The sequence below is a fragment of the Protopterus annectens genome, chromosome 10.part0 (assembly GCF_019279795.1).
Source record: "Protopterus annectens isolate FY-2018-M chromosome 10.part0, PAN1.0, whole genome shotgun sequence".
In the NCBI taxonomy this organism is placed as follows: Eukaryota; Metazoa; Chordata; order Ceratodontiformes; family Protopteridae; genus Protopterus; species Protopterus annectens.
In genome coordinates this window covers 563,181,462-563,200,782 of record NC_056744.1, presented here as the reverse complement: position 1 = coordinate 563,200,782, position 19,321 = coordinate 563,181,462, and positions in this window count along the sequence as shown.

Genomic DNA, 19,321 nt, shown 5'->3' with positions numbered 1-19,321 from the left:
TGTAATTCAGGGCTGACTCTGTCTAATGCAAGCAGTATACAGCCAATACATGGATAGGTACAGGATGTATGTGTTGCCTGGCATCAATTGTAATATCTGTATGTGAGTAGGAGTAAGGTATCAGTCCTTAGGGCCCTAGGTTGTCAGTGAATGTGCTACTTATTGTCTCTTAGCCAAAGCTAGGGTGTACTGAGCATGCCTACTTCTGCCTACTGATACATCAGCAGGGGGTTTCTCCTCCGAACCCTCCTGTGACTGTGGCTGTGGCAACTTAGGCACTGATGGACAGCTGTGTATCCCTTCCCTTTGCTGATACTGGTGGAGCTGTACCATAGCACATGCTGTAAATATCTGTGCACATGTGGCTGGAGTATACTGCAGAGCTCCACCAGATATAGCTAGGCACTGGAACCGTGACTTCAGAAGACCAAATACATACTCTATGTAGTTCCTAGTTTGTGTGTATGGCTCATTATGGCATTCTGTGGGTGTCTGTAAATTTCTGATGGGTGTCATCATCCATAGTTCCAGGGCATAGCCAGCATACCACAGTAAATGGACCTGTGGGATGTCCCCCTAGCAAACATCTGGTGCAGCTGTGATGTGTACCAGATATGGCAACCATGATAACTGTCAAGGTTGCGAGCACACACATTCAGAATAATCCCCTGGGCATTGCACATGACCTGGCAGTTGCTGGAGTGGTACCCCTTGTGATTTTACCCTGCTCACCACTTGGTGCCTTGATGTCTACATGTGTGCAATCTGTGGCACCCTGTACTTCTGTCTAGTGTGCTACATGGTAGATGTATTGCATATTGCTGGCTCTTGCCTCAGGGGAAAGGGAAAATGATGTGTGCTCACTGGCATGTGGAAGCATAACATCCATAAACTGTTGGAGTATCCTGGATGCAGATGCCTGTGACACCCCCATCATGTCCCCAGTTGGTCTTTGAAAAGTACCTGTAGCTAGTATCCTAAGGGGAGCACATACCTTTGTTTATATTGGGATGGGTTTCCCTTTGTTAGCGTTGGCTCTGAGTTGAGGATGGCAGAGTTCAGTGAGTTCTTGTAATATATCTCTGTCCACCCTGTAGTGCTCTACAATCTCCCACTCATGAAGCTCCTGGAAGGTTACCCTGGGACTGAACAATCTTCCCCATCTCGGCTTAGGCCTATTGTCAGCAGCACCATCAGCACTGACTTCAGCATCTTGCATGTACAGATGTAGAAAATCTGTAGCAGCCCCTAGAATTATCCCAGTTAAAATTTCCAAGTCTCTACTCCAATGGTCCAGAGTACTGAGGGAAAATCAGAATGTAGGGTGTATGCATACTTTATACAGTTCTGCTTTAGGTCCACCATGTGGGCTTGGCTAATTATGATGCAGTTCACCTGCCCAGGATATAATTACATAATTTTACAGGACCTACTTTCGTGGGTGACACTGCACTTTGCGATGTTGTACGCAGCACAGCTTATACATTAGTCATAAAGATTTATTGAGGGTATCTGATTTTAATTGCTTACTGACTATGTCATGACTGTCACATGGGTATTCTGTTTGCATGAACATGCTAAGCTATGCAGCGTGCCACACAAACATGCGTGGTGGAACAAAAATTCCTAAAAACATTAAGACACACCCCCCGATGTCATCTACATCCAGTGAGAATATCTACATTGTGCAGGAGCCTACACAAAGTGGATATACGGACATGATTGCTTCTTTTAGCAATTCAAGAAATCCACTTCATTTGCATACATATCCATGCCGACAGCCTAGAAACTACATGGTTCATAGCCATGTGAGCTGGGTAACAGCACGTGTGAGCCATTGTATGGACCTGATGCAAGTTCCTACAGTACATTTGTGAAAACCATTTTAGAAATGTTATTTATTTATTTTTTTTATTTCTGTTGAACATGTTTGCACACTGTGGCACAAAGCGCAAAAATGCTGAGATTTCTAAAAATAAGTATTATTCATTTTACATATTCCCTTCTTTTTCAGACATCCACACTTTACCTTTTGCACATATATTTATGTGGTCTAACATTTTCATGGGAGTTATGTCCATATTTGTGAAATTTTACATCTCCTGTCTGTGTAGATTTCTGTATGCAAAAAAATTCTGCGTATACTATGGACACTGACACGGAGTCTACACGGATGACTTTCTGCTTGTTGAATTGCTCTACCTGTGTCATCTGCTAGGCAAAGCTTACTGAATCTAAAATTGTTCACGCTTGTGTACGCATCGTGCCCCCCGAAAAAAATTGTGTAGGCTTTACTGAATTCCCCCTATAATTATATGTATATGTATATCTATATGTATTTCTATATCTACATCTATCTATGCAGATAGATATGCAATGCTTATAATATTTTTTTCTGTTATCTTTAATTAGCCACATCTGTACAGCTTTGTGCAGTACAATGGGTAAACATGTCTTCTAAAAAAAATGAAACATACTGTCCAACAATAAGATGTTAAACAGATATCCCATCTCCTTGAGTTGGAGGTATTTTAGCTGGATATAAAATATGCCATGGCACTTACTTAAACAAAAAGAGTAAGGGAAGTTCCCCCCTGCACTGGCCAAATTGTACCTAGTGAGTATGAATACCCCTTTGAGTCTCCCTTGAAAAGAGAACAATAGTCTAATGGGAATAACCAAGTCAAAAAAGAGTAAATAAATAACATTTTTCATGCACAGTTCCTTAAACAGTTCATATGTAACATATAATAATCTAAAAAACTAAGACTGTTGTCACCTTTACCTATCATAATATGTTTTTGCAAATTTTCTTTTCACTGTTAAACTTGGAAACCAGTTAATCATAACGGGATCAATGAATCTCAAAATTCAGCGACCCTATTTCAACTGAATCCAAAGATTCTTTGCAAGAAAAGCTGCAAAAGATCAAACTCACACTCAGACACACACACACACACACACACACACACACACACACACACACACACACACACACACACACACACACGCACACACACACACACACACACACACACACGCACGCACACACGCATGCACTCATGCACACACACACACACACACACACACACACACACACACACACACACACACACACACACACACACACACACACACACACACACACACACACACACACACACACACACACACACACACACACACACACACACACAAACACACACACACACACACACACACACACACACACACACACACTACCTAAGTAAGGAGGAAGCAAAATCCAGTTATATATAAATGTTCTTCCACACTTTTCTTGCAACTGACCTTTAGGCAGATCGATGTGAGATGTGTGTACTTTGAAAGCACAGTAGAGACACTCAAAATGTCTCAAGTCTAAATTCCAGTTTACAGACAGCTATTTAGGTAGTAGCAGAAAGATTTGATTAGCATTTTATAAATATATTTCTTTCTCAGAATGAGTGCATCTTTGTTGCATGCAGCCCTTACTTTGAAGGTTCAGCTGCTGCATGTACAGATTTTAAAGTTAATGCTAATGTCACCTAAGCTGCACCTTCCATTTGATGATATATTTGTGGAATAGTCCAATGAAAGAATAAGTAAACAAGTAAGCAAGTTAGTAAATAAATAAAGAAACAGACAAATAACTTATGGTATTTTCTGTCACAAATGTAATTGGAAGTAGTAAAAAGTCCACGTGGTGTAATTGGAGCTGGTTGTTTTTTTTTTCACAAACTGCAATGGATTTGGTACCATTTCCAGCTGGTAGGATAGAGCTGGCAATACTAATCTGTAGCAATTTGATGCTTTCTGATGCTGTATGCAAGTATACTTTGACAGGATGAGATACTGACATTTGTCCATAGTTTTCTTTTGTCTTTTTCCATCACATCCTTGTGCACCCGTAGAGAGTTATTTGCACTAGTAATACTATTTTTGGAAAGTCTGTGTCCGTAGTGAAATGTTAAAAGTGATCAAGGAGATGCTCCAGAAGGGCTTTGCTCCTGACTCAGGAACTTGTAGCAACTGGCATGTATGTGAGGCATTTTTATCGTATCACCAGTTATAACAGGCAGGATTTATGGAATGTTATTCATTGCATCTGACCCAGTTATGGTTGCACATGCAACCTGCATAATGTTTAGTTCAATGTCTAAAAGGCTTCCTATTGAAATGTTGGGTCTCAAAATGCTGAGTGCTGAAAAGCTGAAAAAAAAGACTGAAAACTTGTAGAAGAGCGAATCTGGAAAATTGACCTTCTCCTTAAAACTTATTTTTGCATGTGGGATACATTTCTGCACCCCCAGAACTTATATATACCAACTCCAAGACTGCCATAGCTCAGAGAAAAGAGAATATTCTGAGAAATGGTATCTCAGACTTAATACATGAAAGTTGTTCTTTCCGCCATTTACTCTCCACATTTTGGGTCGCTCTCTCTAGTGGTTCCTGACATTTCAAATGGTTACCATTTTAATCACTTATGTTTATAGTACCAAATGGGTAGCACAGCCTTGCAATCCCTACAACTCTATCATAATGAAATGATATGAATTGTTTGTAGATTGTTTTTTTTTTTTTTTTGAGGGGGGTGATTGCCTATGAATGACCTTACTGGAGGTCACATGTTCCTTTGACTTAAAAGTAGGAGGAGTTGCCACCCATAGCTAGCCTACTTCTGTTCTTAGGGTGTCTCCTTCTGCACGTTTTGCCATATATCAGTATCTGGTATCAGCAAACACACATAATGGTGCGTTTTATGACTCATTTCATAAATAAATCATAAGCATTAAAAACACCTGATGATGTAACCATTCATTTGAGTTTCTGAATTGCTAAAAAGCAGCATCATGTCTCGTAAAAAAAAAAAAAAAGCCTGAATACAGGCTACTAGTCTAGTGGGACTAATCCAGTCAATAGAGGACAAATAAATGATAAAAAATCTAAGAAAATGTAAATAATAATAACAAATTATTCTGTATGACTCACATCTGTTAAACTGACAGATGGAAGCTCAGTCTTGCGGTTCTAATGTATAAGTAACTAAGATGAACTCTCTCACTGCATCTGCAATGGATTGCTGTTTGCTTTGTGGTTTAAGCCAGCGAAACATTAGATTTGGAAGATGGCACCACAAAAGTAATGATGCATTCACTGGCTTTATAACATGTAATCTCTCTATTGTGCAACTTTTTGTACCAGCCAGGACAGCTGCCATATTATGTTGAAGCCTTTAGTATGAGGTGGGGCAGGTGAGTATGTGTTGTCATTGATATTCTGTTTAATAAAATGCATGCTATGACAAGCCATGTGCACACTGCTCTAGTTCTTATGTAATTCATGTCAACATCAAATCTCTAATGCTAAACTTGTGCTTTAGTGCCATTAGCTAGCCATGCAAATGGTGAGTAACATTTATGTAAGATGGCAGCAGTCAAAAATAAATGTTTTGGAAGGTAGGCTTCAAATGTGCATTTCATCTCTCCTTCAGAGTAATGCTGTAGGATCTGCACTCAGAAAACTACTTAAGCCGTTCTACAGTCTAGTTTCATCAATATGATCTAATGCAATAAGAAGGCAAAGTAGTGGCTGCAAAGAAAGTACTGGGTTTTACAAAAGGATCTTACATTTAAAAGCTTCTACTGTTTCTGAAGTATTGGCTTTTCCAACCATTTCATATAAAAGTAACTCTGAGTAGCATAGAACTAAGTGGAATGCATTTAGAGTGCATACCTAAATAACCATTATGTAATCAGAAGATTTGAACAACGTTAGTACATTTTTTATTAAATGTGACATATTGAAATAAAAGGCCAAAGCACCAGACTTCTGTGTGTAGTAATAATAATAATAATAATAATAATAATCATAATAATAGTGATTAAATTCTGTATAGAAGAAAAGGAACACAAAAGATTAAACAATGTGACAGTATAACTTCTCTATAATGCCTCTGAACCAAATTCTAATACAGGAACCAACAAATATTTTGCTCTCATAATATAATGATGTGCTCCATAGCCTAACAAGCCAACACCAAGATTACATTTATCGGTAATAAAGTCTGCTGTATCACACCTACAGCATAAGAAATATTTTTCTGCTATCATCTTATTTGATTTTTAATTCAAAAGTTTCAGAATAGTTACAGTATGAGCTTTAAGTGGTTTTCGTGATATGATTATGTTTCTTCATTCTTTTCATTTTTAATGTCAAACATAAACATACCAGTTCTGTAGTTTTAAGTGTGCGTGTGTGTGTGTGTGTGTGTGTGTGTGTGTGTGTGTGTGTGTGTGTGTGTGTGTGTGTGTGTGTGTGTATATATATATATATATATATATATATATATATATATATATATTCTATTGGCACCAAGTGCTATATGTAAACAAATAAGTAAAATAGAAAAATACCACCATTGCTGACAACATAGTGTGGGCTATACAATACTTTCTACATTAATGCGACTCCCTATATATGGAATGAATAAATCTGTAAAAAGACTATATTGGGAAAATGGTGAAAAATAGAATTACAATGAAATAGGGAAAGTACAAGCACTGTTGTGTGTCCTTACATTACAGAATTTTTTTCTGTATTTTCATTTTTAGAAAAAAGAACATGCTGCAAGCAATTTATTATTGTAAGAGTGTACCACGTACCCTCTAATTTATGTCTTACTCACTAGCAATTGGATACAACCTCAGCAGATAATCCTATTACAAACTTTAGAAACCTACAACATTATTGGACACCAATAACCTTTGGAACAGCACAAAAAAGGCTTTGGTTGGTTAATTTGTTCCGCTGCTTTGCATAAGTCACAAAATTCTGAAAGACATCTTTCCAGGTTATTCACTTCAGTTCATTGAATGATTTGAATTATGAAAAATGTCTTTTGTGATATATTCAATGGAAGATGTTTGGAAGTCATATGTTATCTTTATTATTGAATCATTTATTTTGTTGAAAGTTACATTTACGTTGCAGCCTATTTGAAATTTCTATCGGTTGCCATCTTTTACGAATTGTGACTAACTGTAATGGCAACTTTAACTGGTCATTACAAGGACATCAGACAGTACAGGATGGTTGACATTTGCCCTGATTTGACATCCAATCTATCTACGAGGAGTATGAAATCATGAACAATCTTTCCTAAGGCACTCTTTTAATGAAGAGCTTTGGGAAGATTATTCTAGTGTAGGACAAAGAAGGATGTGCTCTGAATATAAAGTTTATATATACATAAACCTTGTGAAATAAAGTAATTGTTAAAATTCATAAATTGTATATACAAACGAAAGAGGGAGGCATCATACTAACAACCATGTACACTCATGACTATGGTTGGTCGAAATGGACTATTATGGAATTTCATTGGTCATTATTCTTAATTAATTTGCATATTAAGTAAGAAACACACCCACAAACAGCTTATGGGTGTGACAATAATATGAAACTCTTATTGGTTTTGAATGCTTAAAACAAGATGGGAAAACCAGATGATTCATTGGATAACTAAAAATGCACAAGCTAGCAATGGCTGGTTAAGTGTAAAAAATTTTATAAAAGCAAAGGATGTCCCTTTTTTTCATTATGATCTGATGAAGATTATTTCGAAAGCGCTTATCGTCTGTGAGCATTAAGGGACTTTTATTTTCTTCTTTTTTAAATAGAAATTATTAAATTTATTTTAAAACGGATATTTGACGTTTTTGTGGATAAGCTTCCCAGCTACATTTTCTCAGCCATTGGATACTCAGTGTTAGCCTTGGTGATTCATCTGTCACAGTTTGTGCTTTTGTTTTTGATTCGGCAGTTTCACCACAGCAGTTGGAAGATTCACTACACCATATCAGTAACTTAAACTCGGAATGACTGTCTAGGGAAGTTGATGTACCACACATAATAAGCAATACATTCAGTATCGAACAGAAACATGAGCAAAGATAACTGCAAATATAAAAAAGTATCTGATTATATAACACTGAGAAATACTATAGTACCTGATAAATGAAACTAGTATAATTCAGTATAAACATTGAATATAGTTATTGTAATAAGAGTGGCTCATAGGACTGAACATACATGTAGGGCGGTTTCTGAAAAAAGCATTCATTGTCCATTTTGGTTTGACTTGTAATATAAAGAACAAAATAAAAAACTAGCAAACTACAAATCTTAACTATAACAGCCACTGCATTCTCACAAGCACTTGAAAATTTTAGTAGCAATAAATAATTGCATGATTTGATGACCTAAATACTAAACTCATCAAACTGTCTCAGAAAATAAAATAAGGACCAATTCCAAATTGCATATAATAATAAAACAGCATTGTAAGTAAGGGAATATAATATGTTCCTAGTGTTTTAAAAATAAGATTGATATACCCTGAATGAAATTAAAATCCATGGTGTCACTTGAATGTGAGGAAGGTCCAAACACTTTCCTGATATTTTAATCATCCTAAAGAGCTCAAAACTCCCAAACTGCTTGCTAAAGAGCAGAAGAAATTAGTTGGCAATCTATATATGTGAAGAAACTGCCTCTTAAACATCATGTGACCTATAATACATATTTCACAATGATTCCGCATTTTTTTCTTATCATCTTTATTTGGTCCTCTGCATAACAGCCCCTCCTCCAATATTCTCCGCACATGTCTCTAATGAGCATCTGTCAGAAGAATTAAACGGATGCTTTTCATCAGAGGAATTGTGACCAACATGTGCTGACATATTCTGGCCATCTACAATTTTTTATGAGGGTTTTTACCCCTCTCTGCTTGTTGGTATACATACGTTTGTAGGATTGAGATTGCTCTCATCATCACAAGAGCAAACTGAATATTCTGCCACAGGCAAAGACATAAAGCATCTACGGGTTGCTGGAGAGTAAATTATTAATACATATAAATACTATTTAGTAGACGAAAAAGCAACTAAGAAAGGCAAGAGTATAACAGTTAATGAAAAAATCTCCGACAATGTTAACAAGTCTCAGATTAACTACATTTTAAGAAAGGTATGGATTTTAAGCAAACCAGACAGCTACATGAAGCATCATCCTAATATGACATTTAATGTTGAAGTGAAAAAAAAAAAAAAAGAGTCTCAAGGGATGCATGTAATTAACTAGTGGTCTTTTAGCAGAACACAAACCCATTGTGTCTCTACCAAACATGACTAGACTTGAAACAAAAGGTCGCTGTCCCCCCTTCCTCTCACACACTTAAAGAATCTAGGAGAAAATACTACTGGTACCATAAGCTGTACAACCATAAAAGAGAAGTCATTATCAAAGACTATCCTTTTTATTTATTTATCTGTTTATTTATTTATTTGTTAACCAGGTAAGTCCCCCGGACACAGCTCTTTCTCTTTTTGTGAGACCTGGGAGTACTGTCTGGTTAGGTAACTTGTTCAGAGGCACACATCAAGCAAATGGAAGTGGAAGGAATCAAACCTTGTACCCTAGATTACAGGAAGCAGCTCATTGATGTGTTAAGATTAATTCAATAAATTCAACTAAGACTGCCATTAATACAACATTAGCCATCCAGGAATCCATTTGCTCCCATTCCTGTAACAATATCACCTTCAGTTAATGTTATGATTCTTCAGGTTTGTGTGAAGATAGCTGCTTGGACATTTTCTTTAGGAAACAATTTAAATTATTGTTTTTCTGTGAGACATTTTTGTATCATTTAACACACAGGAAAACAAAAATTTGTCTTTTCTGATGTTGTGAGTAGTTAAGTAAGCAGTTTGAGCATAAGACAGTTCACATCTTAATAAAATTAAGCCTTTCAGCAACATACTATGATCCATAAAAATATTAATTAAGTTGAACTTGCTAACCAGCATGGTCCAAGTGGGCCCAATTTTAGCAGAGTCTTGGGGAGAAAGCTTCACGACACCATTACAAGTGAAAGCAGAATGATTATTCCCAGCTGAGAAACAAATGGACATGTGCAGATGTGGCCCTGTATTTGTGGCATCATATCTAAAGAATCGAAAGGTACTTACTTATTCACTGACCATGACCTTGCAAAGGCAGGTTTTGATCTCCAGGTTGTAGTTTTGAAGGCAGAGTTCTGCTTGAAAACCACAATGGTCACACTAATTATATTAGAAAGGAAGATGTTTTTATTCTAATCTCAGAGGAGCTGTCACTGTAATTCATATAGAGACAAGTAGATGAAGTATTTGAGTCAACCTTGTACATTAAAAAAGTCTAACTTTCAACAGTTACAGCATCAAAATGTTTAAAGACAAATACAGGATTTAATTTCCTTTGAAGAAGTCACATAAACCTATCTTGACACAAAATAATCTTCTGTTAGAGAATAACACATTGCCATCACTAAAATGCACCAACTTACAGATGGCCTAGACATTTGCATACATGAAACAAGGTTTAAATGTTATTTGATTTATTTATTTAACATTTATTGACCGGGAAAGTCCGACTAGGTTCCACAGAGCCTGTTTTCAGAGGAGGCCTGGGGAGAAATGCTCCAGATGCATGTCTTTGGAATGTGGGAGGAAACCAGAGTACCTGGAGGAAACCCACACGAACAGAGGGAGAACATGCAAACTCCACACAGAAGGCGCCCCAGCCGAGAATCGAACCAGAAAACCTCTTGCTGTGAGGTAACAACGTTAAATGCTGCACCACATTTTTTTTTTTTTTTTTTTTTAATGGAAACATCTGGTTTAAAGTTTCATCTTCAGAAACCATCATTAAGTACGTTTTTGATTTAAGACTACATGTTCAATACCGATATAAAGAATAAAAAAGGTAGTTCTTATTAAAATTGTACATGAACTCTGCTCTTGTGTGATCTTGTTCACTTTAAGCAGTGGCTGTCAGAGGAAGCAGCTGGAACGTAAAGTAGAAACACATATAATGGACATGGGATGTAGAGGATAAGAGAGCTACAAGAGCTGAAGCTGCAGTAGCTTGACTTTTATTCTTGTCTGCTTCTCTACAAGATGAATATGGCATGTTGTGGCAGACAGAGTCGAGTCGTGCACAGATTTAGTGCTGAAGATGAGGCATGAAATGGTCAGTAAGGATACAGAGGAGTCTCCATGTGCTTGCAGTTACTTTAATATTTATATTTTAAGATCTCATTTCTAGGTAAGTTACTGCAACAACTAAAGATGAACCTAATGCCCAACTTCCACGCAAAATACTATTCATTGTGGGGAGTAGGAATAACCTAATAGAGCATCTTGCAGGTTCTGAGATTGCACTGAAATAAAAGAAGAAGAAAGAAAGAAAAGGAAATAAGAGAATAACAACAAAAAAGTAGTTTATTTCAAAACGTACCTCATTAAATATGTTTGGGTTTACTACAGTGTACTGCAGTCCAAAAAACGACAGTAGTGTGCCTGTGATTGAAGTGCTTCTGAACATTGCTTTTTGTAACAAGAGAGAATAAGCTGTTTTCACTGGACGAAGCAGTAAAAGTTTAACAGTAAAGTCTTGTGAGCCATGCAAAAAGCATGTTTAGAAAACGAGACAGAATGTTGCATGATTTTTTGATTTGTAGTAGCAGTTTAGAGTGTTTGTGTGTGTGTGTGTGTGTGTGTGTGTGTGTGTGTGTGTGTGTGTGTGTGTGTGTGTGTGTGTGTGTATTTGTGTGTGTGTGTGCGTCTGTGTATTTGTGTGTGTGTGTGTGTGTGTGTGTGTGTGTGTGTGTGTGTGTGTGTGTGTGTATGTGTGTGTGTGTCTGTGTGTCTGTATATTTGTGTGTGTGTGTGTGTGTGTGTGTGTGTGTGTGTGTGTGTGTGTGTGTGTGTGTGTGTGTGTGTGTGTGTGTGAAGACTATAAGACATAGTCTACATGTGATATTAGGTACAAATTAAATGGCTGTACTATTACTACTACTGCAGATGGAACAATGAAATATGTGTAGAAACCAGTTTAAAATGAAATACTTAGACACCTTGGTCAAAAATCACCCAGTATTATACACAATGAGAAGGACATCTACAACTCCCTTGGTGTCAGCTATACCTTCTACAGGCACCTCCTTGTTTGCAGTTAACAGTGGAATGCTGCATGGCCCTGTCCCTTTTTCAGTTCTTTGATTCCTTTTCTGTGCAACATATTTGATGTAGTAATTTTTTAGAAAGAAGTACCAATCTGAATAAATTTAATAGAGATTGATTATGGGATCAATGGGTGAGAGCTGGAAAGGTAGCTGGAGCTAAAACTCCTTGGATCCTGTCTGGAAAAATTAGTAAAATGCCTAAGGGAGTTGATTTCAGGAGAATAATTGGTGGGTATGGAGGCGGAGTGAATTCAGATGGCAATGTTAGTGTCTACTCACCTTGATAATGAAGCGATATTGAGAAAGTAGCCATGATACACTGCCCTTAGGGAAGGCAGAAGCTTCATTTAAAAGCACAAAAGGTATTACAAACAAGGTTAAATGAGACCGGATATCAATATGCTTACAGTTGGAGGGGATGAATGCTGACTGGAGGTAGATATATTTAGGTGGGGGGTTGTAAAGAATAGTTAAAGGGACATGGTATGGAAGAAGGAAATGTTTAGGGCATATCAGAGTATTAAGTGATTGTTACCAGGTGAACAAGATTCCATAGTGATGACCCTGTAGTTAGATACCAAAGGTACTGAGCTTAAGATTAATGTAGTACAAGTCCAAAGTTTCACCCAGCTAGACAGCAGGTAGGCTAGTTGAGCAAAAGAACCCAATCAGTAGAAGTGAACTTGCATTGAGCCTGCAATCTGATGTACTGCCAGTCCATATGCTTTTTTCCTAAACAAAATGCCAAGACACTGTCATGTAAAAAAATGATTGTGATGGTTTAAACAAATTATTACTAGTCTTGAAAACCAGGATACATAAGCATGCAGACAATATCTGGTAATGGTAATGCTGTGACCGGAAGGAATGTGCATTGATTCTAAATAATCATTCTCCAAAGATGCGTACACAGCACACCATGCGGGATAAGTATTACAGGTTCATAGCTTTGGTGAACAAGATCAAGGAGAACTGCCCACCTACAACCTTGATGCCCTGTTGAAACCTATGCATGTCCAGAACATAATTCTCTTCCCTCTTGAAGACAGAAATTGATAAACACAGTTTAAATGACAGACAGAGTTTGTTCCATAAGCATGTACATTCATCACATTTCATGGTACAGTCGATATTGTTAATGAGGCCAAATGCTTTCTTGTGAATAAGTTAGCAGAAGACATTCTAAGCAAGGGTTTCAAATAGTAAAGGCCTCACTAATGCTCATTAGAAAATGGGTGGATCTCATTAATGTACAGGGAATGTCCAATATCAAGTCTGCAGTCATAGCAGCATTTTAAGCCACTGTGAAGCACAGACTGAAGGAAAAAAGAAACATGAACCTGGCACCATCTTGTTTACAATCAATAAATGTGGCACTTTAGTGAGTGTGAATAATATGTAAAGAAATAAAACTAAAGCAGATGACTGTACTAACACAAGTAACTGAAGAGTAGTTACAAAGACTTGCCATTTTACTTTTTCTTTGCAAGTAAGCATAGGAATATAAAAGTAACGCTGGTGTGCATGTGTGCGTGCGTGTGTGCATGCGTGCGTGCGTACGTGCGTGTGTGTGTGTGTGTGTGTGTGTGTGTGTGTTTGTGTGCTTCTGTGTGCATTTAAGAAAGAGAGTGAGAAGGGAGAGTGCATGCATACTTCACAACTTCTTTGCTGAAGAATTCTGGAAAAAGCCAACAACAGTGGGATTGCAAAGGCCCCAAATCAGGGTCAGTTTTAAATATTCCCGTAGTTCACTAAAAAAGTAACAAAGCAAGAAGTTTTGCATCAACATCCACTACCTGAACAACAGGGAGTAAGAAAGAATAACAGCTAACTTTATTCACTAACTGTAATTCTCAGAGATTTAAAGGAAAAGCAGACACTTGTTAAGGGACAGTGCAGAAATATGAAGGAAAATCATAATTGTTCTACAAAATCAGTGACAGTTGTAAGGTATGTATGGTTGGGGAAGGAAATGCATTGCTTTGCACTGTATGTATTTTTTCACTCATTTGATCAGAATGACACATCTGAGGTGAAGACAGTCAAGAAAGTCTCTATAAATACTGTGCAAGTGTGTGTGTGTGTGTGTGTGTGTGTGTGTGTGTGTGTGTGTGTGTGTGTGTGTGTGTGTGTGTGTGTGAGTGCACGTGAGTGTATGTCTGTTCCTCTGCATGTAAATGTTTGGGTGTGCATCTGAGTTTCTGCATACATGTAACAGACTGTCTCTCTTCATCTGCATCCATTAGTGTGATATGAGGCTCAATGTGTGTGTGTGTGTGTGTGTGTGTGTGTGTGTGTGTGTGTGTGTGTGTGTGTGTGTGTGTGTGTGCACGTGAGTGTATGTCTGTTCCTCTGCATGTAAATGTTTGGGTGTGCATCTGAGTTTCTGCATACATGTAACAGACTGTCTCTCTTCATCTGCATCCATTAGTGTGATATGAGGCTCAATGTGTGTGTGTGTGTGTGTGTGTGTGTGTGTGTGTGTGTGTGTGTGTGTGTGTGTGTGTGTGTGTGTGTGCGCGTGTGTGTGTGTGTGTGTGTGTGTGTGTGTGTGTGTGTGTGTGTGTGAGTGCACGTGAGTGTATGTCTGTTCCTCTGCATGTAAATGTTTGGGTGTGCATCTGAGTTTCGGCATACATGTGACAGACTGTCTCTCTTCATCTGCATCCATTAGTGTGATATGAGGCTCAATGTGTGTGTGTGTGTGTGTGTGTGTGTGTGTGTGTGTGTGTGTGTGTGTGTGTGTGTGTGTGTGTGTGTGTGTGTGTGTGACGGGGGGGCAGCACATTGGTGCAGCAGTTAGCATTGTCGCCTCACAGCAAGAGGTTCTCTGGTTTGATTCTCAGTTGAGGTGCCTTCTGTGTGGAGTCTGCATGCCCTCCCTGTGCTTGCATGGGTTTCCTCCTTGTGCTCCAGTTTCCTCCCACATTCCAAAGCTTGCATGTGGAATGTTTCTCCCTTGGTGTCCACTGAAAATAGGCTCTGTTCCAGTCAGACTTTCCCAGTAAACAAACGTTACATAAAAATTATGTGTATCTTTTGGCTATAAAATGTGCTTTCCAACAACAAGTACATATCCTGCATCAGTTATCAAACATTAGGCAGAAGAACTATTTTACATCAAAAATGTAAAAAATGTATATACTAATAATAATGAAAGAAATAGAAACTAATTTAACATGCAGCCCATTTTCAAAGTACAGTTATACCCTCCATGGCGAGCATTGCAAATATAATTACAGACCTTAAAGGGAATGAGAGGCCTTCTGCACACACCTGGGCAGTCGTATTTCCCTAATAATGCCCACCCTTTCGGACATTAATGGTTGCACATGCCAGGCATATGTCTCTCTTCTAAAAAGGTGATACAATGTAGAGAAGAGAGAAAGAGTTTTTCTTGTCCTTGTCTATAAGAAGAACCTTGAATCCCCTCAAGTTCTTTTGTGAGGAATCATTGTACTCTTTCCATTTTCATGAGATGGTGTACAAATGGGTCACAGAACAGATTGCAATACTCTAAAATAGGTTTGATAAGAGCTGTACAGAGGAGTATTACTTCCCTGGTGTAGCACTTAACCAGGTGGAAGTCTTGTTGGACAACTGCATGTGCTTTACAGGTGTTAGCAGCTATATGAGCATGAACGAGCAAAGTTATCATCTACAAGGAGGTATACTATGCTGCTTCTGCTTGCATTACACCAGCTTACCGTACTTTTACAAAGCATTACAATTAGACTTCTTTTCCAACTTTAGCATAAGATTTGGTAGAACTGTTTCCAGGGGCTCCTGGACTCTGACCCTTCTTCCTCCTTCATTTCTTTCTATGCTTTGGCAATCTATTTGTCCAGTTTAGGCTAGTGCAACAGTGATGCAATGATGAAAACAGCACAGTTGTTTAAGTTAACTTACCACAACAGTAGATGTTCAAATAGATCACTTGGACACCCTCCCTCTCTCCAACCCCCTCCTTTTTGGTATAGGGTGTGGAATATTTGTATTTACCTTTTTTCCTAATGTATACCTTAAAGACAGGGTTCAAGCCTCCCTTACTCTGAGGAAAGAACAATCTAAAGGTTTAATGTCCTAACCACCTGCTTTATACTACTCTGCTTAAGCTGTATAGCAGTTAGGGTGTATGGAAGTTACCCCAAAACCTTTAGAAGCTGGCTGGCTGTCATATCTTTGGCAGGATATAACAACACACATAGCTTAGACCACTGCAATAGTGATCTAATGATGAGCATCCTGTGTTTACATTTCTAAAACTCATTTTACAAGATCACTAGTGCGGCACCTCCATTTTTATTTCTAAATTCCACTGTATCCCACATCATTATGAAAAAAAAAAACAGACTGTGCTCAATTTGACTGGCTTCTAAACATTCCAGCAGGACTTAATGTAGGATTTGAAGATAAGCTAAAGTTGAATTTACTCCCCCTGTAATAATATATCAACCAATCCATAACTCAAATTCATGATAATTAATAATTATGTATAATTTGCTTTCTATAGTATAGGTAAGACAAATACTAATGGCACAGGAGTAAATTACTTTTGGGAATTACTCTTGACTGGCAAGTTCTCTTCGTGTGTATAAAACCAAGAGGACAATACTAATGCCCTTAACACTTATGTACCCTCAAAAGGACCATACTTAGTACCTCATTACACCTCTCTCTCCAATGTGTCTACTATGCATTTGCATAATTTTATACAAATAAAATTTTTTTATTGTTGACCTATTGAACTATATCAATGTAAAATTGTTACTTAGCTTCTTTTTAATGCAACTTTAACTTTTTGCATGTAACCCAACATATGTGAATCTTTTTGCTATAACTGCTATTATATCAGTATTGTTTAAAATTGTACTTGTTTTAAAATGTACTACTGGAGCTTTTCTCCTCGGGTCTCCACTGAAAATGGGCCACAAGCCCAGTTGGACAAACCCAGTTAACAAATGTCAATAAATAAATAAATAAATAATGCCAGGATGTGGTAAATGCCACTCTAACACGCTTCTGCCTGCCTTACATTATTTTAATTATTTCAAGGTTTTGTGCTTTTCTTCATTATCTGCATGATGACAACAACTTAGTAATACCTGGCTTACACTGGTTGCCAAAGCACTGCACAAAACTGCAAACAAATCTTTAAATATCAAATTATTCTCTGGCTACTGAGATGTCATTTAGAATATAACCGATCGTCACTGTATTTTCTAGTGGATCTCCTTTGAGTGTCATTGATTCTGCATAAAAACCAAAAGCACAAAGTTATGATCTGAAAACTGCAACTGGAACGTGACATGCACTCTGTAGCTCATGTACACAGAGTTACGTAAAATAATAGCCTTTAAGGTTACCTTTTTGCATTTATATTTCTGCAAGAAGAAATGATCCCTTTCCTTTATTATGTGGCTACTAAGGTGGTGCTAAGAATGTTACAGGAATGCCCTAAGCTATACAGTTGTGAACTCTCTTCCAACAGTGTAAGATATCATGGTATATTAGAAGGCAGACTACAGCCACTGGCTTCACACTCAGTCTGGAAATAAAGTACTGTGAATTTATTAATTCCATTTTGTTAGGTGGGGTTGCCTGAGTGTGCAAACCCATTTCCAGCAGTAGCCCAGGAAAAATGTTTCAGCATACAAAACATATTGCAAGATTATCACAGATGTTATACGTTTAAACTGAGGTATACAATTTTATGTAGGCTACAGAAATATGATTTTTTTTCTAGAAAAAATGCTATAAATACATTACAGATACACAAACAGAAAAGAATATTATTTTATTAGTTTAGAATTCGGTACTATTGCCCTTTTATCGCAAGACAATTTGACTTTTTAATTAATTTATTGAACTCTGTAAAGTAAATGCTATGAATATATGTTTGCTTACATGTCAACTGCTTTCCTAATTTCATATTAAATACAAAACAAGCAATTATAAGGAGTGAGTGCAACAAAGGAAAATGTTTTGGGTAAGCAATGAAGTAATCTGAAATACTTTTTTGGTTATTTAATGCTAGCTATTTATTTTAATGGCACTTAATGAGTCTTTATTGGCAGTTCTTTCACACATTGCAAGAATGGTTAAAGTGTGCTGCTTATCACAGCCAAAAATAGACACAATATTTTACATTTGATTGGTCTGTAAATATTATAGTAGTAGTCACTGTAGGATTTACTTTGACTGGAACACTCAATAAAGCACTGAACAGCTCAGATTTTTGTTTATTATGCAAAAAGAATGCCTGGATCTGTGGTGTAAGGGGTTAAAGTGCTGACTATAACCAGATTACAAGAATTCGACTAGTGGCTTTGGTGCTGATTACCAGAATTCGACTAGTGGCTTTGGTGCTTAAAGAACTTGGTGGGGGAAGATAAGAGTAAGCATCCCAGGCCAGTTTACCTATCCTGGGGATGAAATGGCAGTTGCTGTTGGCTGATCACCATTATGCATTTGGTGACTTGCTAAGCACTAAAATAAACAAGATCGGCGATGTATACTTGGTAATCTCATGCCAGTGGCAGTAACTCTGATGGCTTCTGGATGGGAGTTCACAAAAGCAAGGGGGAGGTCATATCACCCCCCCAGATGGTGATGCAGGAGCTCACATTAGCCACAAGGGGCAGGATTAGGGATCTAATTAGAGCTCCTTCATTGCTGGTATACCAGTGAAGGCACAAACCACCTTCATGCTTGCCTGGATGATAGCTCCTCCAGATGCACCCCCCCCCATATTGGGATCACTGATTATGGAGGAATGAATGGGTTGAAGACAATTCTGGGGTGGCTTGACATTTAGCAGGTATGGAGTTAAAAGAATATAGAAAAAAATGTACAGTTTGCTTCCCTATATTCAGAAATCTGTTTAATTTTGTTTGCCACCTAGGAATATAAGCTGTAGTTATAGACAGTATTATGTTCTGTAAAATGACAATCAGCAATCAGAATAAATGAAAAAAAAGTCAGTCTCTGTTCATAATTAATGAATAAAGTACCAGCATTTGTTCATCACTGAACACAACGTTCATCCTTTATTAAATAAATAGTCAGGGATTAGATCTGATAACAGTATCTCAATCATCAGTGTCGCTTATATCCCATCTTTTTGTTGTAGGCATCTTGCTGTTGCTAGGAGAATATCACTGGCTGAAGTGATTTGGAACAACTCATGCTATGAGATAGGTGCAGGTGGAACATTGACAGTAGAACCAAATATTGCAACACTTTTCA